This window comes from Diplotaxodon limnothrissa, linkage group LG11 (assembly GCF_057381915.1).
Source record: "Diplotaxodon limnothrissa isolate DT_005_m linkage group LG11, D_limnothrissa_male_GT1.1, whole genome shotgun sequence".
NCBI classification, from domain to species: Eukaryota; Metazoa; Chordata; class Actinopteri; order Cichliformes; family Cichlidae; genus Diplotaxodon; species Diplotaxodon limnothrissa.
Genome location: NC_140606.1, coordinates 29,528,411 through 29,555,085, shown reverse-complemented (window position 1 = coordinate 29,555,085; position 26,675 = coordinate 29,528,411). Strand labels below are relative to the sequence as shown.

Genomic DNA, 26,675 nt, shown 5'->3' with positions numbered 1-26,675 from the left:
CTGTGTGATAGCATCGCACAGCTGCTGCAGGTTTGTTGGCTGCACGTCCATGATGTTAATTTCCTGTTCCATCACATCCCAAAGGTGCTCTCCTGGATTGAGATCTGGTGACTGTGGAGCCCATTTGAGTACAGTGAACTCACCACAGTGTTCAGGAAACCAGTGGGAGAGTTTGAGCTTTGTGACATGGCTCATTATCCTGCTGGAAGCAGCAATCAGAAGATTGGTACGCTGTGGTCATAAAGGGATGGAGGCAGTCAGCAGGCTATGGTGTTTAAGAAGTGCTCAGTTGGTGCTAAGGGGTCCAAAGTGTGCCAAGAAAATATCCTCCACAGCATTATCATCGCCATTCTTGTCTGACCTCTGGCATCAACAAAGGCATTTTCACCCGGAGAAAATGACTCACTGGATGTTTTCTCTTTCACACACCATTCTCTGTAAACCCTAGAGATGGTTGCAAAATCAGACCACAGATCAAACAGTCAGACCACCTCCTCTGGCACCAACAATCACGTCACGTTCAAAGTCACTTAAATCAATTATTATTCCAAACTTTCTGCAAAGCTTTAGTTGAAAACGAAGGGCTTTCTGCATCTGCTTTAGGCTTTTGAATGTCTTGAATTTGGCTTACTAAATGTAAATGAACCCACCCAGTAAAAGATTAAAGAGCTTGTGCTGATGAACTAAGGGCTATAACAGTAAGTAAGGCAGGTTTTTAACATTGCAAAGTTTCAGAATGTATTTTTCCCCTACTGATGAAACAGCAAAAAGGGTTTGCTTTTAAATTTTGCTCACCGACTGAAACCTAACTATGTAGATTTTGCATGTTCTCCCTGTGCCTGCATGGGTTGTCTTGCAGTCTGAAGTTGATTGCCTTTTCTCTGTTTTGGTCTTGTGACAGGTTGAGATAGGATCAATTGAGTTAAAAGAGCTGTTTTTTGAAGGAAACACAGTAGCTTTCCTGACAGGTGTGTTGCTTAAAGCTTCCTTCTTTGGTTAAAATAATAATGATAATAATAATAATTTAATTGAAATTTAAAAAAAAAAAAGTCCATGCCTTGCAGATTTACAATACTCAGTGCTTTCTGACTCCTGAGTTGGACATTAATTTCAAATGAGAAACAGACATTTACTTAGTTTTCTTCCTAAATATGAATATTTCCCACAAGGGAGCTGTAGGAAGGAGAGGGCCAGTTAATACCGTGTTACAAGTGTTGCAGTTCCAGAAGTTTTCACAGGAATCACCCCCTGCTCATTTATACCGCGTGGTTAATAATTATAGGCTCATTACAAGCACCATCTCACTGATCTGACTTTGGGCTTATTATTAAAATCATTATTACTATAATTATGACCTCTATAATGTTTGTTTTATAACACATCACTCACGTCACACGAGCTCCAAAATGCATCATTCACACTAACAAGTAGGTTTCAATCAATGAAAATATGCGTAAATAAATAGTGGTGATCAATGAACTGAAATTTTCTCTTTTTTGGACTGTGTAAAAATAAAAACAGGGATCAGTTACAGTATTTCTTCCGGGTTGTGATAGTCGAAGGAGGGATGAGCAGTGATGCTGCCTGTGTTTGCTCCGCACATCAGCAGCCCTGCTCCTCTCTCTCTCTTTCCCTCTCTCTCTCTCTCGCACAGACCCAGGCAGAGGTTGTACGTCCGCTCCGGGAGAGAGAGCTCACACCGCATAGCGCTACAGCCGCCTGACACCGACAGTCCTACCGCACGCTCTTTTCAAATGGATGTCTCCTCCGTTCACGCCTTTTGACACCGGAAGGTGCTCCTGTAGCTGCGTGAGAAACACCTCGTCCCTTGCTTGTTTTCTTAGGTAACTGCCTTCTCTCGACGACACAGAGAGAGCCATACTCACCCCCCTTTTCTTTCCATCGTTAGCCCGCTAAGCTAGCTAGCCCGCTAACTTAGCGGCGATACTTTGTATCGAGTCGGTATCAGTTTTCTGCCTGCGGACTCTTTGCGCCACGGCTGATTGAGGTGACCAGTCACTCTAGGTAAGGTGAAAATACTTGTTTTAACACCAATTGCAGTGATTGTTGTTTCCTCTCTTAGCCACATAGTCATTTTTGGAGGGTTGCTTCTGCCCAGTGACCCCCCTACGGTTATCTGGTAGCAGGCAAGCAGCCGCCGTTATGGCAAAGCGGGGCTTGTTGACAGAAGCAGCCGAGCAACAGGGATGCGATGCGACTCTCCGCTTAAGGCACAGATTGCCACTTTGCTTTCAGGTGAATTAACCGGTAGATGCTGTTCCACAACCGCACCGAAACACGCCAAGTGAAGGGAAAGCTGCTTCCCTGATAACGGTGCTCATAAATACTTTTTTTCTATCCATCCCGCGTTAGCGTTCAACCGTGACTGTTGATTTGTAGCGCGAATGGGCCACTGCCGGGGTCAGTGCTATCGCACACTTGCCGCATTTGACTGCAGCGACTTGTTTCCCCCTACTAACGGTCAATTCAAATGAGTGCTAGTTATCAAGTTTTCCTGACTGCTCTGTGATCTCACCCAGTGAGATCAAAAGAAAGCGTCTGTTTAAAGTAGAGCATAATGGTTACAGTGGAATGTGTATCTGCTCTTCCTTTTGCTCTTTTCCTCCTTTCTGAACATTTTAATGCTTCATTGTTGCATCACAACCCGAAAAAGATGATGTGTAAACCCGGAATTTAACCTCTGATTGGTCTGTTGTTGTGCGCCTAATAGAGGTCAGATGACTTTAGCTGGGAAAAGAGAAGAAAACTAGCCAGTGCAAATTTGAAGAGGTTAGTCACTTTGAATGTAACGCAGTCACTAAAAAGACTTTGTAAAGGGTTACTTAAAGCATGTGGGGCCTGATGTGTGCGTGTATGTATGAGTGAAAGAAGAGAGAATGTGCGGGCATTAACAATGCTGTAATTATCTCAGAGATAAGAAAATGGATCCACTATCAATCCTGCAAGACTCGGCAGAGCTGATGAAGCTGTAGGATTGACAGGGAACCAATTAAATTAATCTGTCATGTTCCTTAAAGGGAGAGAAAAGAGGAAGCATGTATTATTTATCCTCTCTCTCTCTCTCTCTCTCTCTCTCTCTCTCTCTCTCTCTCTCTCTGTGTGCGCGCGCGCGTGCGTGCGTGCACACACTCGTGTGGCATTGCCTGTAAGAGTGCAGATACGCTGTGTTGCTTAAGGGAAGCTGTGCGGTACCTTGTTCACTACCTGTAGCAGCTGTCCCATGGTGCAGGCGAGCTCAAGGCTTTGATCATTTTCAACAGGATTATCTGTGTGGTAGCGCTGACTACCAAATAGAAGAAGAAATAACCTGACCACATAGTGCTTGGCTTCCTTGAAATCTATATGGGAAGTTGAAGTTGTGGAATCATAACTGGGGTTTTGTGCCATGTTGAGGATCTTTGCCTCAGAGCTGAATATCTAAACTTAGGCTTGTGTTATAAGGCATGACTATCCAGCTCTGAAAGGAAATGAATCATGTTCCTCATTTCAAGGCTGTGGAGTCTGCATGATGTGTTTCCTGCCCTGTGTTGCATTGACTGTGTGTTCAGGCTGTAGCAGATTTGCATCCGTGTGTGTGTGCTTGTGTAACCATGTTTGTTATGGCTGACTTGAGAGTCTTTCAAACTGGGAACATTTTGGCCAATCTGTGGGACGTACAGCATTGGGAATATAACAAAAATAGTTTTTTAGTGAATGAGATTAATTGAGGAGGGGAAAAAGTGTGTGGGGAAAGTACGTCACTGTGGTTTTAAGTCATATAGTGAGTATGACTAAGTAATGAGTTGTGTATGTTTTTGCTGCAGGTGGATATAGTCATTGCAAAAGCATGTTTTTACAAAACATCTAAATTATAAGGGACAGTTACAAACAAAGTGTCTTAACCTTTTCCCTATTTTTAATCACAGTGAGAAATTAGTAGCTCACGTTTTCATTGGCTTTGCTGCTGAGTAAATAATCTGGAAAGTGAAGGCGAAAATCACTGCCGTCCTGTTTGCGTGTTTGCTAGTGTTTGTCATCAAGCGTGGCTGTGGCGCATTTATTACTCCGAGCTGCTCTGGAACAATAGCTCTATTCTGATCTGTGTCTCCGGAGGGAAGCAGCAGCATTCGGGGACCCTGGCGATCTGTGTGCCAGTGAGGCTTGGTTTGGGATTGGGTTTCCACAGCCACCTGGAGCTCAGAGCACAGGAATGCCATTGTTCCTACTTCCAGACTAAGACCGGATCGCACACATGCACATAAAGAGATACATGCGAGAGGACTCATACCAGCCTGCCTGTTCCCCCCCAAAACCTGGGTCACCCTGCTTTGTTACATTGGCATTACTCACATGCACAGCCACCATGACCTGGCAGTGGCTGCTGAGCGTGTGAGTGCTTTAAATATCAGTGAGCAAAATTTATTGCACTTCCACTCTTTGTGCGTTGTTCATCTTGCTTACCACCTAACATAGGCCTGCAAAGTAGGTGAGAAGTATTTAATAAAGTGTAACTAGAACTGAAGAAATTGCCCAGTTAATCATTTTGTTATTGCTTCTCACAAGTTGGCAGTCTTTTTGCCCGTCATTGCAAAATTCTGATAGCAGCTTCTCTAGTGTGTACAACTGGCAGCCAAATCTGTGTCGTCTTTGTATTTATTTATTTTAATTAACTTCTAAGATTTGCTGTGCTGCTTAGACAAAGACGAGACATCACCTCAAGGATGCCATAATGAGCATTTTTCAGTGTTTTGTCATTTTCTGCTAAAACAATAAGTCATTTAAATATGCATAATGATGGTAACCGTTTATTTGCAAGAACAAGAAATAACTGGGACACTTTAATCATATGGATGCATATTGTCATAGACAAAAGCCACTGGCGGCGACAGATTTTGTGGTATCTGTTGTAGCTTGTCAAATGTCACTTTTGCTTTCTTTAATGGAATCTCGCTCTCACATGAAAAGGACTGCACAAACATCAGCTGTCAGTGCATGAGCTGATTACTGCCTGCTTACCAACCAGCTACTCCACTAAGATGGGTTTTGTTGTTAATAATGTTGTCTGATCACACTCACATCAGACAGAATTATCTCTACCCTCTGCAGCAGTTGGTTCTGGCATTGGCAGTGCAGCTGAAAGCTCATTTTCTTGTCACAGAGCAGAGTTGCCATAAATTGGAATAACATCACCAACTTGGAGCTATTATGTATAATATATGTTTGTTTTTTGTGGTGAAACAAGTATGGGTTTTGTTTTTGTGCTGCCAAAAATCTAAAAAGTATTTTTGAAAAATAGACGATGGTGGTCGAATTAAAGCCAGTTTGAGCATGCTACAAGATTATTTAGCCTGTATTATATCTATCCCAATATCAGAGAGAATTAGCAAAAGCCGACACGTCAACTTGATTGAGGGGGTGGATCTAAACATCTGTTCTGCTCAAAAAAGGCAAGTGTGGCCCTGTAGCTAGTTTAGCTAGATCAGATAGCAGAGACCTAAATGGCTGATCTTCAGACAAGTAAGAGAAGCTGAAAACAGAGTGTAACGAGAAGGAGAGAGAGGGGATATTGGCAGCATTTAGCAGATTTTTTTCCCTGTTTCTCAGTCCTCTAGGGTTTAGGCAGACAAGTTTAGTTTTGTGCTCTTGTGTGTGTGAATGTGTGTGCTGGTGCTTGGCTATACGTGTGTGTCCTCTGGCTCTACAGTGGGTCACTTTAGGGATAGAGTTGCATAGAAGTGGGTCAGCCAGTGCCACCGGGGAGTCTTGCCAGCTCTCTGCTCCTATTCAGCATTGACCCGACTGAAGGCCTACACAAAAAGTGTGCGTCCACATATGTAAGGATTGTTTCTGAGAATTACATGTTAGTGTGAAAATCACACCCTTCACACTCAGCGACCTTTGCTGGATCAGCCATTTACCGAACATGTTCCTTCCTCGTTTGTTGCACTTTGACTCCTCATAAATATGCTTTGGTGGAAAAAAACTGTAACTGTGAAGGCAAAAAGAGCAGCACGCCTATATGTGGCGCAGTATGTTTAAACTGCATATAGGACCTCTACAGATGATTCAGAGCCTGTCACAGCCAGAGTGTCTCAGCTGGATGGACACAGTGTTTCTGCTGGCTTAATGATAAGGAAATAGGATTTAGCCCAGCATTCAGCAGAGGTTTATTTCAACTCCTAGCTGCAGTCTCTTGTTTTCTGCTCTGGCTCTCCTTTGACAAGGAATTAATGGTCTATTTCTGTTTTCATTTCAGTTGCGTATGTAAGTCTTCACAAGGTAGCACCAAAAAACCCAAATATTTGCATAGATGAAGACTTTGTTTGTCACGGTTTGTCGGGAGTCACCCGTGACTTTTATCAAATACAAATACAAAAGCTAGTGCTACAGTAAACTCAGTGATGCTTAAAGTGTTGCAAAGTGCTTTTTTTCCGTTTTGTGTTCCCCACAAGATGCTACAAATATCCATCCAACATAGCGGCTCTGTGTAGAAGCTTTTGAACCATGTATTTATGCACAATGTGACAGTGTGCTGTGTAAATGTGTTAATGGGTGTGGTAAACTCACAAAATATGATCTGCCAACTCTGCAGTTTTTCTCTCTGCATGGTTTGTTACAGTTCATTGAGTCTGGTCTATAGTTCACAACTGTTTGTTTTTTTTTTGTTTGTTTTTTTGTTGCTGTTGCTGAGCAGTAGCGTTTAGTCAGTTAATTAATTAGTCAATAAAAATCAACTTAACTGACAATTACTTTTATTTATTCATAAGTGTATTTATTTTTCTGATGAGCATTCTAAACATTTACTGGTTTCATTTTCTCAAATATTCAAATAAGCTTCAAATATATTTGAAGCTTCTATTTGTTCAAATAATAATCTGTACAGTTTGAAATGTTTGAAAAAGTTTTTTATTATTGCTATTATTACAGAAATGTAACACAAAATGGCAAACTGGAAAAAGGCTGGTCAACATGTGGACCATTGTACAGCTAAAAAGCCAAAGATTTCCCTCATGACTTGGTGAAGAACAAAAAAAACCCTGAATGTTATAATTAATTTATCAGGTATCCAGAAATACACTAATGCAGTTTCATGTCCACTGCATGCACGACTGTTTGATTTTAAGTTTGCCATACACATCAACTTAAAAGATGTCTATGTCTATGTCTATGTTGTGTTCGTCTTAAGTGGCGAAAAGAGGAAGCTGGAATACTGAGGCTGAAACAAGTCGGTTTTTGGGATGTGAGCGTTTATTGGTTTTAAGAAATTGTGGCAACTTAAACGCCTAATGACAAGTGCCGGTAGCCTGCTACTGTTTGCTGCACAGACAAAGTACCTAGCTTTAAAAGTCACCTTGAAAGTCTCAGTAGAATGAGCTAATACAGCATGCAGCAGCTCAGCATAGTCACATTGAGTAACAGTATATGCTGTTATCAGCTTTGCTCTGACAATTCCCCTCTTTGTAAAAGTGTCCTATTCATGTGTGTCCGTATCTCGCTCAAAGCATCTGTTTCACTCTGAGATACTACTCGACAGAGGTAGTTTCCATGGTGACAGTCGTGCTCCTTGCCCCCCCCCCCCTCCCTCCCCCTCCTTGCTCGCCATAGGAAGAAGTGGTGTACGTTCAATTACTGCTGACTCATGGAGAAACAGTAGTGTGGTCCATAATTAGACAGACACGTCTCTTCTCTGTCTGGCTTGGAACCAGTTTGTGTCCCTTTTAATATTTTACACTCTGTTTGTTTTGCGTGTGTTTTGGCTTCTGTATTCGTCTTTCAGAGTTGTTTGTTTTGTTAGACTTTTCTGCTAAGGGAATTTTCTAGACAGTTTTCCCTGCTTGTTTTGACTGATTATCAGAATCAGAATCAGAAACTTTATTGTCATTGTCATGAGAACAACGAAATTAAGAATGGTCCCCGATCATTATGCTGTTAAAGTTAGAAAAAGATTTCTGTAAATTTGGTTTAAAAAAGTGGGACACACTGATGTAACATGATCTTCTAAAGCTGTCAGGAACTTAAGGAAGCTAGCAACAGGGTTTTTTTTTCTTTTTCTGTTTATAGCGTGAATCTGATAAGTATGCACGTTTTTCCTGTAGGAACTTTACAAATTATAAACACCAGTTCTTCTTTCACAGTACACAAGTTAGACAAACAGTGCTAGCTTTTAAGTCCTTTCATGCAAATTCTCTCAGCAGTTGGAAAGTAAGTTTAATTTGCTGGAGTCCTAGTGAAAAGTCCAGAGCAAGGGAGAACCACTTGGAGAAATAGTTTTGCACATGTGCAAAGTCTAATTTGAGAGAAATACCAGTGCAAACCTGAAAGCTGTAACTCCCTTTAGGGCTGTCTGGCCTCTTGTGAATAAGGGAGGACTTATTTAAGTAGCTCCTTCTTCTATCAGATTAGATACTTATTTGCGACAGTATTATGACAGCACGACACAACCCACCCAGTGCTTCTAGGGCTGGGTAGGTTTTGTCAGGAAGCATCTGCTTAGCCAAGCACACATACAGTCTATGTCAGGGGTGTCAAACTCAAATACACAGTGGGCCAAAATTCAAAACTGGAACAAAGTCGTGGGCTAACGTTAATATTTATTGGAAAAAAAAAATCTTCCTCCAGATATAAGAATGAATCTTTTCTTATGGACTCAAACAAGTTTTGCTGAAAAACTGAATATGGAACAAGCAAAGCTTAATACTAAACAATATATATATTAGCTGTATAATACCAGTAGGCCAGCTCTAATAGTAATTTGGTATGGCTTCGCGGGCCAAATGTAATTAGGCTGCGGGCCAAGTTTGGCCCGCGGGCCAGAGTTTGACACCTATGGTCTATGTTATACACCTCAAGTCCACCACTTGGTGAGCATGTGTAGGTGGTGCACTGTAATGTAAGTTCTCAGCATGATCAAAAAACAGCCAGGCACTTGGACATCTGCATGGATGCTTGTGTTAAGTGGACTATAAAAAAACTGTACTATAATCCCTGCTTAAGTCAAAGGTGTTAACCCTGGATCCACTGAACTCGTGCATTTTCTCACTGAAATGGTTGAAAGTTCTGTCATCCAAAAACTAGCTCAGAGAATCTCTAAACATTTTTATACTTGCTGAAATTAACCAGGGAGAAAATCTGTCTTACAGTCATGAAACCCACAGCTGATGAGCTCAAAATGAAAATTGACTGAGAAAATCATTCTGACTGCTTCCAAGAGCCCGGCAGATGAGTGCGTGCGCATGACTGCTACTCAAGATATCATATTTCATGTTTTACTTACATCCGAGAAAAGGCTTCAGTCTTATCGTCCACTTCTAATCAGGGTACTACATTAGAGTCAGTCCAGTGAATCTCAAGAACAAAATAGGCCTCACAGAATAAGCGTTTTAAATACTCTTGAGCAGTCTAAGAGTATTTTGTGTGTGCACGGTAGCCTAGCTAAATTGTGTATAATTGACCTCTGTGGGGATATTTGTTTTCAGCATTTAATCCAGCCTCACTGTCCTGGAGCAGCTGGCAGTTACAGTCCACTGTACAGAGTAACTCCATTTCTGTAGTCTGTGTAGTGCCTCATGGTCTGCAGTACTGGCTAAAGCAGGGCCTGTTTGTACTCGGATGACAGCTCTTAATGTGTCTTTGTTTGCAGCGCTTTGAACAGTTAAACGAAAGATCTTGTTGTGGAAAAAGTCACCCTCCTTAAATGATAGTGATTAAAAGCTTTTAGTCACTCTTATTACCTGACAACAGCAACCAATGAAACAAATAACAGTTATCTCACACTGGATGTGGGTAAAGAGGTTACAATTCAAACAAAAGTCAAACAAAATGTATAGAGATAACAGATGGATTGCCAGTGACTACAGTTGGAATACTGTAGTCACTGGCACTATTAGTTGACTGTAATTAATATTACTGTCAACTAATACTGCCAGTATTAGTATTAGTTGACTAATAACAGTATTAGTTCATACTTTAATTTCCTTCAGGAATGTAGATTACAAATGAATTGAAATTTGCTGCCAAATATGCTTGCTGTTTGAGTGTTATATAGTTAATTGCTGAGGAATCTTTTTAAAACCCTGGGGTTTTCTCTGTGTGCTTGTATATCTTGTGTAATAATGGGTGGGGGATATAATGTTTGCTTCGTGACATATGAATATGGTTATATGAGACCTCAGGCAAGCTGTTTGGTGGCAATAAAAAATACTCAAATGCTTTCGCTTTTTGAACATTTAGCCGCTAATTTTCATTGTGTTTGCCTGTAGGCTGATGTTTGTCTTGGCCAAATTATTCAAGGGCAGCACAGGTAGTAAAAATATAAATAAACAAAGGCAGTCTGATACTGCTCTTCATATTCTTCATTTAAATGTTTTCAACTCCACTGGGAGTAAATTGTGCTTGTTCTTGGCTTAGTTTCCGCATGTTTCTACAGAAGGACACTACACTCTCAAAGGTGTGACCGCAGTGCCATTCTCAAGGTTGTATAAATAATTAATTGATGCAAATATAACTGAAGGCAACATTTGTGTCCTATATGGAAATTTGTCTGTAAGTTATTGGTAAGAGAGAGAAGCAGAGGAGGGCAGAAAGGACTGACACTGCTGTGGAAGCTCTGTGCTCTGTCTTAGCCGTGTGACAGAGTGAGCTATCTGCCTGGGGCTCACCCTCACGAAGGCACAGCTCTCCCCTCTGCGCAAACATACACAAAACTGTCCATCTCTGCCTCTTATCTAGTGTGTGCATGTGTGTGGGTCTGTGTGGTTTTTTTGTGCTAGGTCTCTGAGTGAGCTTGTTGTAGACCAGGCACACTGATAGTCATATCAACAGTTAGTCTAGGCTGATGGACTGCAGAACTACTCGTCCATTGTCCATTGTGTGTGTGTGTGTGTGTGTGTGTGTGTGTGTGTGTGTGTGTGTGTGTGTGTGTGTGTGTGTGTGTGTGTGTGTGTGTGTGTGCTAAGCTATCAGAAATTGCATTTCTACAAGCCACGAATGTCAGATGCACTGTGTTCATGTATCTTGGGAATGTGTGTGTTGCATGTGATGCAGTATAATCTGCCACAGGCTTGGATGTGGGTCACTGTGGCTGCAGCTCCACGGGTCAGAGAGAGACAGCAGCAGGGATGCTGCCTCTGTACTTGCTGCGCATGGGCTAGCCTGAAATATATTTCACAACAGTAGAAAATAAAAGAAGAACCAAGCTGCACTTGAGATCTGATTTGAGTTTTCTTTTTAACATAGCCTCAAGCAAAAATACCATGGTATTTTTAGTTGTTCAAGCCGTTTTCTGTATATTTACATGATTAAAAGTGTTACTTATGGGCACCTAAATTTCTGTGTGGTAGATTTTACAAGAATAGAGTCTACAGAGGCATACTGAGATATAAATAGAGATGAAAATTTACATGACTTCTTAATAAGGTTAGATATGAAAGAGGATGACCAGATTAGTCATGCCTGCTGCTCATAGTGGATTTCACCTGAAGTAATTAAGCCAAAGTTATTGCTGAACATTTAGAACCCACAGTGAAACTTATTGGAGGTTATGTAGTGTGACGAGGGGTGTTAGGAGTGAGTGTGTGTGTGTATGCGAGTGTGTGTTTATGTGTGTGCGCATCTGCAGAGTTGTATGTGTGTATTCAGATATATTTACCCTGTGATGGATTGTGCATTTTGCAGATGCCAATAGGCAGTAGTGTGTCATAGATCAAACAACTTGAGTTGGCCCAGTGGTGTTAAATTTGTCTGAGGATTATGAGAACAAATCATGCAAACAGACAGGCAGGTTATGCGCCAATCCTAGAGAACGATTAATAGAGAATGTCTTGGGGGCGATTGTGGCTCAAGAGTTGGGAGTTCGCCTTGTAATCGGAAGGTTGCCGGTTCAAGCCCCGGCTTGGACAGTCTCGGTCATTGTGTCCTTGGGCAAGACACTTCACCCGTTGCCTACTGGTGGTGGTCAGAGGGCCCGGTGGCGCCAGTGTCCGGCAGCCTCGCCTCTGTCAGTGCGCCCCAGGGTGGCTGTGGCTACAATGTAGCTTGCCATCACCAGTGTGTGGATGTGTGTGTGAACGGGTGGATGACTGGATATGTAAAGCGCTTTGGGGTCCTTAGGGACTAGTAAAACCGCTATATAAATACAGGCCATTTACCATCTTTATTTTCTTGTTTAAAAGTTGCTTTAGTGAAATTTTCACTTTATTTTGTAAAAGGTTTGCTTTTTGCTGCAGCCTGAGGCCATAGATACTGCAACCCACATCTTTACAACACAACATTGTTATCATTTTAGTGACTTTTTCACATCCTTTCAACAACACCCCCCCCCCCCCCCCAAAAAAAAAAAAAAAAAAGCAGGTAGTGATAGCGGATGTCTTGCTCTCCGGTTCTCTCCATCTTTTCTGTTCACCTAGTGACCGAAAGCAGAGAGCAGCAACACCTACACAGAGGCTGTGCACTGTCAGAGGAGGACATTAGAAGGGACAAAATGTCTTTGTTAACTTCCTTTCTGAGATGATTTCTTTCATGCATCTTAACCTCAGACTCTTTAGTTTATGTGTTTTCTAATTTTTGTCAGAAAGTGGTTATAAAAACATGAATGTTCGGATTTCAGTTATCGCTATTCTGGATCCGATTGTATTCATAACAGCCTTACTTCTATGGACCAAACATGCTTTTCCATGCCACCTGTGCTGTTTATATGTATGTATTGTAGAGAAGGGATCTTTTTTATGCCACCAGAACTGTTTAGTTTTCTGCTGTTTTTGTGCTGATTTGCACTTCCTTATGCTAAGAGTAAGTGAAGCCAACTGCTAAAAGAGAAGAACATTTGTGAGTGCAGTTCAGTTGTTCTCAATGCCAAAAACACAGCTGCAAAAATACAGTCAAATTGGAAGTCTGCTGCTAACATTTCCAAAAATATTTTCATCCAGTAGAGTTGTTAAAAACACGGCGTAAGGAATCAGTCAACAACATCACCAGTCCAACATCCCTGCTGTTGAATTATTTTCTACAGGGCTGCACTGTATTGTCAGGCAGAGCTTATTTTCAGAAAGAGAGAGAGAGCGAGAGAATGGATAAATGAGAGGCAACTCTCTTAATGTTAGTCATATGGTGGTTGGAAACCAAAATTATTTTGACCGTGTGCAGTCCACTTTTGATCTTGATGCCTAGGTTGCTTCGAAATGGTTGCTTTGAAGACAGGAACCAGGTCTGCAACCACTTGCAGTCAGTTGCTGTCTTCAAAGCAACTTGTGTGACAGTGTTAAACTAACGTGGCAACAAGACAGAGTCAGTTTGCTGTCAGTTTGATATTGAATGGAACTAAGTTGGCAGTTATCTGCAATCTCTTGTGATAATACAGCAGTTGTAACTGATAAATTGGCAAAAATTGCATTTCAATTGGAAATTTCGTACATTCTGCCCAAACCAAAATGAAATGAGCGCTTACCAGTCTTGATTTTATATAGGAACAGAACCACAACACAACAAGTTGGCAACTAGTTGAGTCGAGTCTGTTTCAAAGAAATGTTTCTCACAAACTGCACTTATCTAAACAGACTGCCTCACTCTTATTGTGATGTGTTAGCAGTATGTTTGCATTTTTGAAGTAGACACCAAATATTGGCAACCCATCACCAGTCTGTCCTTCAATGATTGTGATCAGTGAGTGGGGCTGCAATTGGTTTCAGGCAGGTTGTCTCTTACTAGGTTACCTGTATGCTTGCATTGCTTGCACTCCAACAGAAAAAAAAGGCAACCACTGAGTCACTAGTCATAAGGAGTTTGCCATCCTATTTTTACTCTAGTGTGACTGAATCATAAGATAGAAATGTGTTCTAAATTTCATAAAGTAATTATAAATACTTCTCATTTTTCTTTTCAAGTGTTTCCAAAGATATTTTTCCAGAAATTACAATGTAGTTGCAGTGAGTGTGGCTAAAAGCCAGCTCATGTGATAGGAAACTGCATTAAATCCACACTTTGACTAAACCACAAAAGCAGTGCATTGCAGCGCCACGTGGAATTGCTGGGAAGTCTGTCTTAGATTGGTGAATGTTGCCGGGAGCATTTGTGCACACAGCTGGGGGTGTGCATGCGCTTAAGCTTGATCCTGTTAGCACGGCGGCTGGCTAGAACAAGGGCAGGAGGGAGATAGAAACCAAGAACAAATCACAAACATGCAGATGTTACCAAGATACACAGAGATGGATGGGGAAGTTGATGATAAATCTGGCCTGTCTAATCACTCAGGACACAGAAGAGGGAAGGTAGTGTGTATCTATGCTGTGTTCTTTGTCACTACTGTTAACAGTCTTGTGGCCTGGTGCTTTGTTTCCTGCAATCTCTGCCGTCAGTAAACAGGAAGCAGATCTCTGTCTTTCTGTTACTCGCTCTGTCCTTTTCTGTCTGTCCTTTGGTTCCTCTTTCTTCCTCTTCCTACACTCGCCTTCCTCTGCAAGTGCAAGCTGTATGTGTGGAAGGAATAGGCATGTAGGTCCCAATGCACGTCATTAGTAAGGTAAGCAAAAGAGGCAAAATGGTGAGCTGTGTCATCCAGGATAAGTATGACATGTTCAGGGATGTTGGGCCAGCTGCTTCTTACCTATTTTCTCCTCACGCTATTCTTGGCATTCCTGTTTTTCCCTCCTGGGCTTCCCCGGGAAAGATGTCAGAAATGGTGAGCTACGGCTGCAATCACTTGTGATAATGTTGTTGTCATCTTTTGTTGCCTTTCCTCTAGTCCCTATTTAGCATTGATTTGGTTTTTGTGTGTGTATGGTGTGCTTCAGGCCCTGTAAAGCCTTCCTTTCCCACACCACTTGAACCACGAGATGATTGACAGAGCAAGAGGTTAAAGGGAATGCTGAAAGGATTTGGACGGAAGTTGTAGTTTGTTCAGGATTGGCACAGCACTGTTTGTTGTTGCTAAGACCAAAGATGCCATCTTTAAGCTCCCATTGTTACAGCATATGCTACAAACAGAGTCGCATATCGCACGCACGCACGCACACACACACACACACACACACACACACACACACACATTCTTCATGCTCTTACTAAGCTATCACATAGTCTAAAAGAAGAGGCCATTCTTCCTGTCTATGAGTGTCTCCCCTCTACTCTGTGACTTTCTGTGGCAGTCTGTGGAGAGAGGGGAACAGTTAGGTCTAATGCTTAGACATGGCTGGTTGATCACAGTGTGCTCACACTGAGCTTTGGGGGATTGTGAAAGACTGATTTGACTGTCTGTTAGTTTTAGCTGTACCCACACTACACTCTAAATTGTCCAGAACAAAGGTTGTTCCAGAGCTCCTCAACCTTGTTTGGCTGCAGCTGTCACACTTAAGCATGCCAGCTTTATCTTGCAAGGTGTCATGTTGGACCTTATGATATTCTCTTTCTGCAAAATGTCTTGCTTACAGAGAGAGAAGCTTTTATGCTTGCGTGCAGAAATCTCTTCATTAGTCCGCACATGAGCACCTCCTCACCTCTGCATTTGTTAGTCCGCCTGAGTCACTGGTATTTTGGATTTACGACAGGAATTACGTCGGGTCAAGCTGAATGGAAAGAGGCCTAAGTGGGAGAAGAGACTGTTACACTGAATTAATAACAGAGGGTGTTCTGTAGGGACTGAGATAGAGGCAAGAGTAGGGTGGGATGAAGACACAGCCTTTTGGCTCCTATCCTGCATTCTCTGGTTTGGTTCACAGCTGGAACAAAGAAGAAGGGAGGTGTACAAAACAAAGGAATGGCAAAGACTGCAGAAAATTCGAAATGCACAAACCTTTTGCCTCCTGATACTGATTGTGGTGTCTGTAGTAGGAGATCTGCCTTCACAAAAGCTTACCTTTGGGAGAGGAATTTCTTTTGCCAAATTCACTCATTGACATCCTTCATATATTAGTACTAAAACACCAACTTTCAACTGTACTTTAAATTTTTATGTATTTTTTATGTACATGGTGCAATTTGTTCTTTCTTTCTTTTTCTTTTTTCTTTTTTTTAGCAGGAACTCCAGCAACAGTTGAGGGAAGATGAACAATTTTAATATTTGACCAACGCGTTTCGGCTTGTGGCCTTCATCAGGGTCATCATGACCCTGATGAAGGCCACAAGCCAAAACGCGTTGCTGGAGTTCCTGCTATGTTATTTCTTTCATCCTCTCCATGCACCTTGGAAGCAGGTGAAGTTGTGCCAGAAAAAAAAAATTTTGCTGCTTTTTTTTTTTTTTTTTTTTTTTTTACAATGCATCAGCCATAATCAGATACATTTTTCCATATTTTTATGTAAGGCCTTACAGCGATAAAATTAGCTCACTGCAGTAAAACTGGCTCAGTCACATCTGGCTCATGTGCATAGCAGTGTCAGTGCTACAATATATGCAGGCCGTGTTTTGGAGTTATCTCATTTCCGAAGGTAAAAGCTGGTATGATTTTGGTGCAGCAGGAAAAAATAAATGGCTATATCCCCAAACATAAATAAAAAAGTTCCTTACTATAAGTACACATCACACCTCTTAGCATGCAACAAAGTGGACACTCACGGCATAGACTTCTCTTTCTGCTCTCTGGATTAAGTGTAAAGTGTAAAGTGTGCGTGTTAGTCCCCATAGGGAAATAGTTCCTCTTCATTTAACCCATTCACCCAGTGAAGCAGTGGGCAGCCACCAATGCAGCGCCCGGGGAGCAGTGTGTAGGGATGGTACCTTGCTCAGGGGTACCTCAGGGTAGCCGTTCAGTGGAGTCGAACCCCCGACCTTCCGATCATGGGGCCACCACTCTACCTACTGAGCTATCCCTGCCCGGATTAGGGTTCCTGTGTTGGCTTACATAATGTCAGATTTCACTGGCACAACTGTGTGTTTGCCAGTGTTTGGATGGGTCCTTGCATGCTCACTTTCTCTGCCTCATACTTCTGTCCATATGTAAGCCAAAACAATGTGCCACTATATTTTATGCCTTGTGAACAGTGTGTTTGTGTTTGTGTGTGCTTCATTTCTGAAATGGGGCATGCCTTGGTAGCAGGAGTATCTATTACGAAATCATTTTGTGGTTGTAAAGGTACAAAGTCAAGTTTACATTTGTAAAAAACAGTCATTCAAAACTTCATGAACACTGAGGCTAGTTTATTATCACAAGCGTAACAAAGGGCACTACTGCCAGACACTTTTCTCACAATATTCATTCTCTCATCATCACTGCTGTGCTTGCTGTCTGCCGTCTTGGGTTTTGTGGTTTTTGTCATCTTTTTTTCCACCCAGACATGTAGAGCTCATAAACTCGCAGAGAATGAGACAGGTAGAAAACATTCTGACTTTAAAAAGAGCAAGAGGTTTGCACAGACAAAGACAGAGAGCGTTGCTATTTGCACTGCAGTGTTGTGTGGTCATGTGTGAGTGTGTGGTGGGTGTTCTGTAGTTTTATTTTGTCATTGTCAGGGGAATCTGATGAGTATTTTTAGAAGCTCTTGCTTGTCCTGCTTCCAATTTGCAGATGAATTACATTCCACTCAAACTTCATGGAGGCTCATTTAAATCATGTAAAGAGTGAGAAAAGAAGGGCAGACAGAGACGGCTTACGACGTATATGAGAGATAAAGTAAGAGAGAGATGAGGATTGATGACTCACCCAGAAGGAGACAGGCAGACACCTTTGGTGGCCACGACTCTTCTCATACTGAGGCATACCTGCACTGCAGCACAGCCTCCTCACACTCACTAATGCAGAAGTGTGTGGGCTGGCAGGAAGAGATTTATGGTATGGCTGCTTTTGTAATACAATTCCTCAATATACACATATATACACTGGCTGGCAATATGATGCGCCAGTGGACCAGAATGATGACTTGGCTTTAAAGTAGGCCAAGGGCCGGATTGAAGGACACGCAGACCCGCATACACACAGGCCCACTCTGAGTCATATTCGCTCTCATCTCTGCTCTCTGTGGACTTTTCAAAAATAGCAGATTAATCCAGTGAAATGAGCAGTTCTGAGAATTCGTCAGTTGCCTATCCCTGCTTCCCTCCACCCCATCATCCCCATCATCCCTCTGTTTCCCCGCTTGCTTTTTTTTATCCTGCTGCAAAGCTGGCGGCGTCTTTGGTCATGTTTGACCTTTAGATTTCCGCTGGAAAGAGGAACGATGATTGGTTTATGACATAATAAAAAGAGATGCGGACCTTGGATGCCAATTTTTAATTGACTGAGAACTTTCCAAAGTCCACTATACTGGCACGTTTGACTGAATCTTGGCTCATTTGCATAATTTGCTGAGTGGGAGCTTGCCCTGTGAGATTGTGTCGCTAACTTTGTAATCTTGCAGGAAAGAATAGCACCGTTGTTGTACATGCAAAGACAAGAAGTGTGTTTTTGGCTTCCTGTGGTTTTTTCATAGATCAGAAAATGTCTCCTTTCCCAGGCATTTGAAAAAATACTCTCCCTATGTACGATGCATGAATTTTGAAAACAATAAATAAATGAAGAGCTGTTTTAAAGCATTTCCTTATTCTAGTTTCAAGATTGCACAAGAGTTTCCTCTAGCCAGCATGTTTGGTGTCTTTTAACATCCTTAGCACAATAAATATTTATTCTAAATTTATTTCTCTTTTCTCTTCAAGGAGCATGTATGAGTGACGAGCAAAAGAGGAAGTGGGATCTCTGAAGCTCCGCCCCCTCTACTGGTGGAGCACCCTGCACATCTGACCAGAGACCCCTTAACTCACTTTGAAAGGTACGAATTAAGGAATGGCTACACAAAGTGATGCAACAAAGAACAGTTAACACAACCGTTTTTGTAGATAGGGTTGTTCATATTGAAACCTAAAGGGCTGAGATTTTTTTTTATTGTACTGTGTATTGAACTGGATATATTAAACAAATTTACCGGTTCATGCATATGCAACTTTTTCTTTTTTTTTCTTTTACTGACCTCAGCTCCTCTATGGTGACCCTTTCTTTGTTTTAATAAGCCAGTCTATCTTCTGGCTGAAAAATCCAATTTCTTTAACAAGAGAAGTTCAGTGGATAAAATTCAGTCTAAATATAACCTTTTAACATCGCACCCCATATGATCCTGATGTATACTACAAACTAGATTTATTCACCTACGGGCAAAATCAAAATGTGTGCTTAAACTATTTTTGAGAAATTACATGTTACATTGTCAAACATAAACCTCAGCACCCCATTAACAGCAAAGTGCCTCTTTTGATTTTGTGTGCTGACCCTTTTGATTGCAAATTAGGCACATTTGCATTCACTTTGACTCAATTCTGGTGCTCATGTTGCATTTCTGCTGCCTTTGTCAAAGAGGTTAGCAAAGTGAAAGGCTTTCCATTGGAGAGGTGGGTCTGCCTTGTTGTTGCCTGAGTGAAGCGGGAGCGGGGCATGCAATTCTTTGTAAGCTTCATGGTGGGGTCCCCATTTATTAGCCTCATTCAGCTGTGCAATCATGTAGAAAGCCCAAGTTACAGCAGCTATATTTAACGAAGAATATACATATCTACACAGATAGATACTTTATTGATCTCACAAGGGAAGCTACATTGTTACCATAGCAGGATAGAAAAAAAAGGTATAGTTTGAAATAAATAAACAAAATAGTTAAAGTGCCACAGGCTCATTGTGAGGGCAAAGTCTTTATATATACAACAGTGATTAAAAAAACCAAAAAAATAAAAATGAGGTCAAGTTAAAGAAGAGTAAAAAGAAAGAATGAGAAATGAAGATATAACAAGAATAATGGCTAGAGTATTATTACAACTGTAAAATGCATGTAGGAGAGCACTGCTTCATCCGATCTCATATCACTTATTTCTCTCATTTTTTACTATCAGTAACTCATTAATGCGTCATAGAAACAGCTTGTAACAGTTATGTAACTGTCTCGTATTGTCTTCATATTTCAGACTTTGCTATGATCTATTGTTTATGCTCTGTGTGTTGAACCCTTGAACAAATCTATGCCATTGTCACACATTATTATACTAGCACACTATTTGTATACACAAGTTTAAGTATTCTAATTAAAGTGTTGTTAAACAATTGTTGAAAAACAAAAATTAAGGGTCATAGGTACATAAGTAAGGATTGAAATCACCGATTAGTTTGTAAATTGCTCCTGTTATCAATTTTGTGCCTATAAATGTGTCAAAACTAAAAGAAAGTCCCCAAAATAGTGACGCGTGTCTTTGCAGCACGTTGCTCTCTTTATGACTATTTACTGTCTGGTGGCTATGTGTGAAAAAGGGTAACGTGCTAAATACAGAGATGAGTAAAATCTGAAAATCCAAAGGCAAAATGTGTCATATTGTGTCAGTGTGGGAAGTTAATGTTAGCAGAAGTTTCATTTGCAACACTAGATTAGTGTTATTGGCTTCTGTGGTTCCCTGTTCCCCCCTGTTGCTGACATCCAGCAATGCCCTTCTCTAAAATTTACAAAGCTTTATTATATCTGATTTGTTACCATATTTGAAAAATCCAAACTACCTTTGGCACATAACTCTGTTGGGATGTTTCTTTGATCTTATCAGCTGCTGTAACAGCAACTATAAATCAACTTTTATCAAGCTTTTTCTGTTCCAGGAAATTCAGTTAATGTGAAGATTGCATTAGAGTTTTCTTAAGGAATTTTAAACGACACTTAAAGCGCTGCTGTGTTTGGTTCTAAAATGAGAATGAGAAAGTCAGAACACTGATCATCAATAATGCTAAAAATCGTAACAATGGCATAACGATGAAAAGAGGGTTGCAAAAGAACCATCAATGCAACATAATGCAAGGAATGCAATGCAACAATACAAAGTATTTTTCCTGATTCCTTGTTGTTGTTGTTTACTCTTGTATGTCTGTGTGCTTTATAATACAGATTAGAAATTGTGTAACACAACAGATACTTTAATGCAGTGAGGAATCAGAGCCTAGTTAACCTTTGATTTTTTGTTATTGTGTGTTACCTGGGGGGCAGCTAAACATATGTCTGCACATTGGTTTTTACACTGTGTATGTATGAAAATTGACCAGTAGCTCCACAAAAGTCCAAAGAATATGACAAATATATCACATATTATGTGCTGGGGAAATAGACATGCTGACATTGTACAGTCTATTAAGAAGTCATGCTTAATAGACAGCAATGCAGCTGTGCTGTCAGAGACTCGTTAATCCCTCCTGCTTGGCATGAGTTATAGTAGGAATAGCAGCAGCTGTAATAGTAGAAAAGAGCCGCAAACATACAGGGGAGACCAGACACACAAACCCACTGGGCCTAATGGTTCAGACTTTAAGTATTACAGGGTGATTAGGGAGTTTCTGTGTGAGTACGTGTTAACACCAATTAACACACAGCCTGCGATGATGTTTTAATTGTGTAAACTGTTGTATTATTTGTGCCAGCCAGTGTGATCAAAGCCTCCACTGTGTGTACCTTTGCATTTTTGCGAGGCAAGTGCAAAAAAGTTAATAGTTGTTAAAAGATCATTTACAGCATACTAACATCAAATGGACCACCAGGATGATGCAGTCATTTATGTGTTCTTAGGTGTGTTGTGATCAATTTATTTTAATACGTGTACAAAAAAAGCTCCACTCTCTTTCCAACCATCAGGGGAACACCCCTCGTGACAGTAATGCATATTGATTTTGGCCAAAAAGGCCCCAGTGATTGGAGATTGAAGTATTTAATTCCACTTTGCTTGTGAGCCAAGTTTTGCATTGGTAATCAATTTTAGCTGGGACTTTTACGCTGCCATGGGCAGTTCTCTCTGTACTCCTCTTTGTATTTTAAACTGATTTTTAGAACGTTTAACAATGTTTTATGTAAGTAGTAGGGATGAATCCTCTGCGATAATATGGGGAATACATTTTTATGGGATATAAAAGGCATCTATGTTCCTTAGTGAACACAACAACTTGACAAGAACAGGCATGTCTGACATAGAGAGCTGGATGGCAAACTCTGATTTTGTAAAAAGGAAGCTATTTCAACAAACTCCAAAAAAAAAAAAATTCTTTGCAAAATATACAAGAAAACTGTTCCTGATAAACGTGGAAACTAACTTGTTATATCACTTGGGGCAAAAAGACACCACCATGTAAAACCAGGGTATGAACGTACAGGAGGAGGAGATACTATCAGGTGGTGATGTGCAGGTTGTGTTATACTTTCACTTAGAATTACAGGGAAAACTCCACCACCAGTATTTGACTTATGCTGTGTCACTACTATTACGCTCTAATGCTGCTTCTGCTTTCACCTTGTGGCGAAAGATTCACACTTTGAATAAGGTAGTTTGTCTTCAATGACAGTAGCTCATTGGAAAAGAAGGATGGAAAACGTTTTATCAGCATTTTATTTGTCCAATATTGTCAGAATGATCATTATTGTAAAATTACTTTAAATATTGTAATATGATTTTTGAGGCTGTATCACAAACCCCAATAGATAGTTTAGATAGATGCTGCAGGTCCCTCAACTAACAGAATCAGCTGTTTTTCACTGTTATCCACCTATGCGAAGATTCACAAACCAAATTTGGCTCTGATATTAATTGTTATATTTTAAGAAGAACTGTTCTGCGGTGCCTCTTCCTCGGTTCATAGGCCAGCTTTCTTGTGTCACTGGTTCTCTGTGGCTAGACTGTGTCCGTTTAGTCTGTATTTCATCAGGAACTGTTTATGTTTTGCATTTCAGACAGTTTATGCTACTCTACCAATTTATATTCATGCTTTAGGGACAATTACAAATTGCATTTGATTTACCTATTGTTCTAGATACACATTTTTTTTATCACTTTAATAATTTAGTTTACTTTGATTTGTTTTTGGAGGAGATACAAACCCAGCCTCAGGGGGTCACAAGCTAATGCACTCCTAGTGCTGGTCCCAAGCCCAGATAAATGGGAGGGTTGCTCCAGGAAATCTTTGCCAAGTCAAACATGCAGATCCATCCACTGTGACAAACCCATGGGAAATAAGGGAGCATCCAAAAATACTTTCTTTGGTTATTGGAAGGCCATGTTGGTCTGAGGTTGAACAGTGTTGAGGTTTATTTCAGTAATGGTACGTTCTGACTAATACACTTCTGGGGGCTCCCCAAGGTTTAACGACTCACAGGTGTGGTCCCCTGAGAACTACATTTCTAAAGAGTGTTTTCTGCTTGCATTCCCAATGCCAGTAGGAATCCCAACATGATTAAATAGCCAGTTGGGAGTTGGCAGTTGGCATGGCTACAGCTAGGCTACAACCACAATAACAAGCCAGGGAGTACCATGATTGGAGGTGTGTCTTTGTTGTGTTTCATGGTTTAAAGTTAACAGTTGAGTTGGAAATGAGACATGCAACTGAAACCAATATAACTCAGCATTAAAAATGACTTATTTCTTTGTGTGCTAAGTTTACAGGTAGCTGTTAACTGTAGACAGAGGCTTCCTCCCTGTACTACTTACAAAAGCCAGTTAATAGATCATTTGTGCCTGCAGCTTATGTTGATCCGTGACCAAGGATTGTGTCCAAAAAATTATGCCAGATTTAATTTGCTTTGATTTTCATGTTGATGCCCCATGTAGTTTGGAGGAAGTGCTAAAGGTCTTTATGTCTTTAGAATTGTAAAAAAGGTTCCTTTGGTCCTTGTTCATTGTGACTTCAGGTGTTCTTTTTTCAGTGTTGCTAATCAGTGGGTATTACCTGGGATGTTTATTATGGACCTGCAGTTTTTTGCATGCAGAACTCTGATGGGTAGCTGACATCTAGTGATCTCTTAACAGCTGATGGTCCGTCCAAGACAGGTTTGACTTAACTTGGGAGATAGCTGAAGTTTCTGATTTTCTCCTAAATGCCAAAAATGCTTTTTGTTTCAGTGCATTCACTGCCAGATGATAGTTTACCAAAGCAGTGTTTTTAAACGCCAGGTACTGACTGCATTGGGTATTCCCTAATTTGAATTTCTATTTGTTTTCCTGGGATTTGGGCTTTTTTTCTAAGCTCATGATTTTAAATTCATTGTAGTTGACTGTCAATACTGCTGCCGGAGGCTGAAGTGCTGTTTTTGTCCCTGCTTTTTTTTCTTCTTTCAATTTTTTCCCCTTCATTAGCCTCTTCCAATTTTTTTCCTGCTTTTATTACTGATATGAGCCCTGTTTGCTCAGGATCGGTATTACCAGCATAACTTGTCCGATTTAGAAATTACCCTCGCACATCTGTGTGGGAGGGACACCTAGCACAGGAAAAGCAAGGTCTGTGTTTAGTAGGGCTGCACGATTTTGCATAAAATGAGAATCACGATTTTTTGGCTTAGAATTGAGATCACGATTCTCTCACGATTTTCTTTTCCAGTATAAATATTTATTGCACTTATTAACTGCACATCAACTTCGTAACAGTTGAGACTGAACATAAAAACAATAAATAAACATAAAAACAACAAATGTCTCACGTTTTGTTGTTGCTGCAACATGTTGTACTGCTTGAAATTCCGTCTCCACCGTTGCTCGACACTGCGTGTATAGAGCAGGTAGTGCAACAATAGAAAAATAGTTGCGGGACAGCACTGTGTAGCGTTTGTCTAGGGTGTTGATCATTTTCCTAAATCCCTCGTTTTGCACAGTGTTGATGGGAGCCATATCTTTGGTCAGGTGATAAGTGATAGCCGCCGTAATTTCTTTGTGCCTGCGGGAGTTCGACGTGTATAGGGAAGCGCTGTATAAGGTTCCCGTTATTGATGTTTGGGTGGTTGACCGGGACGGATTTTCTCCTGTCACTTTCTCCTCATCCCTGACGTGCTCTCCGTTGGTTTTCCCCTGCTAATTCACACGGCACAGCCTCTGTATCACGTGGTATAAGGCTCCGCCCTTGTCATTTGTTGAGAAGGAAGAGTGAGCGCTTGTTTTCATGCAGAGTACGTCCCGGATCAAAATGCGGTACAATCGTCGTCGTCTTTTTTTTTTTTTTTTTTTTTTTTTTTATCGTTGTCATTTGGAAATGAGATCGCACATAAGTATGAATCGAGATTGCGATTTTCTAACGATTAATCGTGCAGCCCTAGTGTTTAGCTTGAAATAACTAACATTATGATGCCCAAAGGGGAATTCACACGCTACCCAGCAGTATGTGAAATGGTTCAAGTCAGCCCCACCTTTACCTGCAGGAACATTAACATGAACCTGTTCATGCATCAATAACTAAAATCTAGTTGTCATCCAAAAACAAAGTAAACATCAGAGTGAAATGGGTTATTCTTCACAGCAATTGCTTTTATTTCTGGTGCTTTAAAACATTAATAATACTTAAACTTGTGAATCTTATTTTATATTTTGAATGCAGGCCTTTGACATTAAGCTTGAATAATGATATGAGTCCTCAGGCTTATATGTGGGCTATTTTTTGACAAATATTGATTGAAATCTGTCTGGCCCCTCGGTGAAGACTGAACTATTTATAGGTTGTCACATAAAACTGTTGAAAGATACTATCATATATATCAGCCATTCCATCCTACTTGAGAGGTTTCATCTTGACCTTTATGTGAATGACTTTCCATGCTGTGTTTAAAGAAGCAGAAAAGAAGTCTTGATAAAATACCAAACACACGCAAAAAAGATTTTCTTTAACATTAGAAATTATGGATTAGGATTATTGACAACCTCTGCATTCCTCATGTACTGATGGTCATTCGAATAAGACTTTACGTCGACTTAATTGTTTTCAAACGTCTACCTGCTGTGCTTATTCAGAGAATGTTTTAATTTAAACCCTCTAGCAAAATGGAATCGAAAGCCTTTCTAAAAATCAATAAAGCATGCAAAGATTTTACCATTGTTTTGTGGCGTACGTGCTGATTAATTAGAGTGTATAGAGTGTAAATGTGGCCAGTAATACCGTGATTTGGTAAAAAGCCAATATGGGTTTGCTCAGGGGAATGTTTTCAATAAATAAGGCCAGGAACCAGGCATTGATAATACTGGGGGATTGACTCTGCTTACACAAGTGGCTTAGTAGTACGTGCGGTCTGATATTTCTCAGCTCTGTAGTGGGGATAAAAAAAAGCCCCAGGCTCCACATCTCAGGAAAACAACCAGACTATAGAACTGTCGGGAGAATGAAACTAAACAACTGAAGCAGGGCCTGTTTCAGCTCAGCGCTGCTGTGTTTAAGCACGTCTATTGGCTTGATTTAGTTGTTGTTGTTGTGAGTGTTGTGAAATTGGAAATGTTGTGTCTGAGATGACGACAGTTAATCTTGACATCAGCTGATGTTGGGCACTCCTTTTCTGTACTCAGGTTAATCTTAATTATTAGATGGTCTGTGGAAATCATGAAATGTTCTCTAAGTGGCACCTTTTTCTTTTAGTGAGGTGACTTTCATGCTGAAATGCCGCGACGCTCACAACCATCACTGCAAAGAGAATAGCACCATTTTGATTTTGGTGTATTGATTTCTTTTAGATCGTTACTAATATCAGTATTTAGGCCAAAGCAAGGCCATTATCAATAATGCTGTTCAACCATATGTTGTATATCATCTGTGACATCAACAAGGCATTTTCACCCAGAGAACTGCTGCTCACTCAATCTTTTCTCTTTTTCAGACCATTATTTGTAAACCCCACATGGTTTAGTGGGAAAATCCCAATAGATTACTGTTAAAGCAGGTATACCTAATGAAATGGCCGGTGAGTGTATATAA

General features: G+C 40.7%; 1 protein-coding gene across 1 annotated transcript in view; it reads left to right on the top strand.

The window, feature by feature from the left end:
• The first annotated feature begins 1,657 nt into the window (after window positions 1-1,657).
• galnt1 (UDP-N-acetyl-alpha-D-galactosamine:polypeptide N-acetylgalactosaminyltransferase 1) overlaps window positions 1,658-26,675 on the top strand; it is a 55,232-nt gene continuing 30,214 nt past the window's right edge. The window contains exons 1-2 of the mRNA XM_085366592.1: window positions 1,658-2,025; window positions 18,614-18,726. The gene's annotated coding sequence lies outside the window, so the exon portion shown is untranslated. The remainder of the gene's footprint in view (window positions 2,026-18,613; window positions 18,727-26,675) is intronic.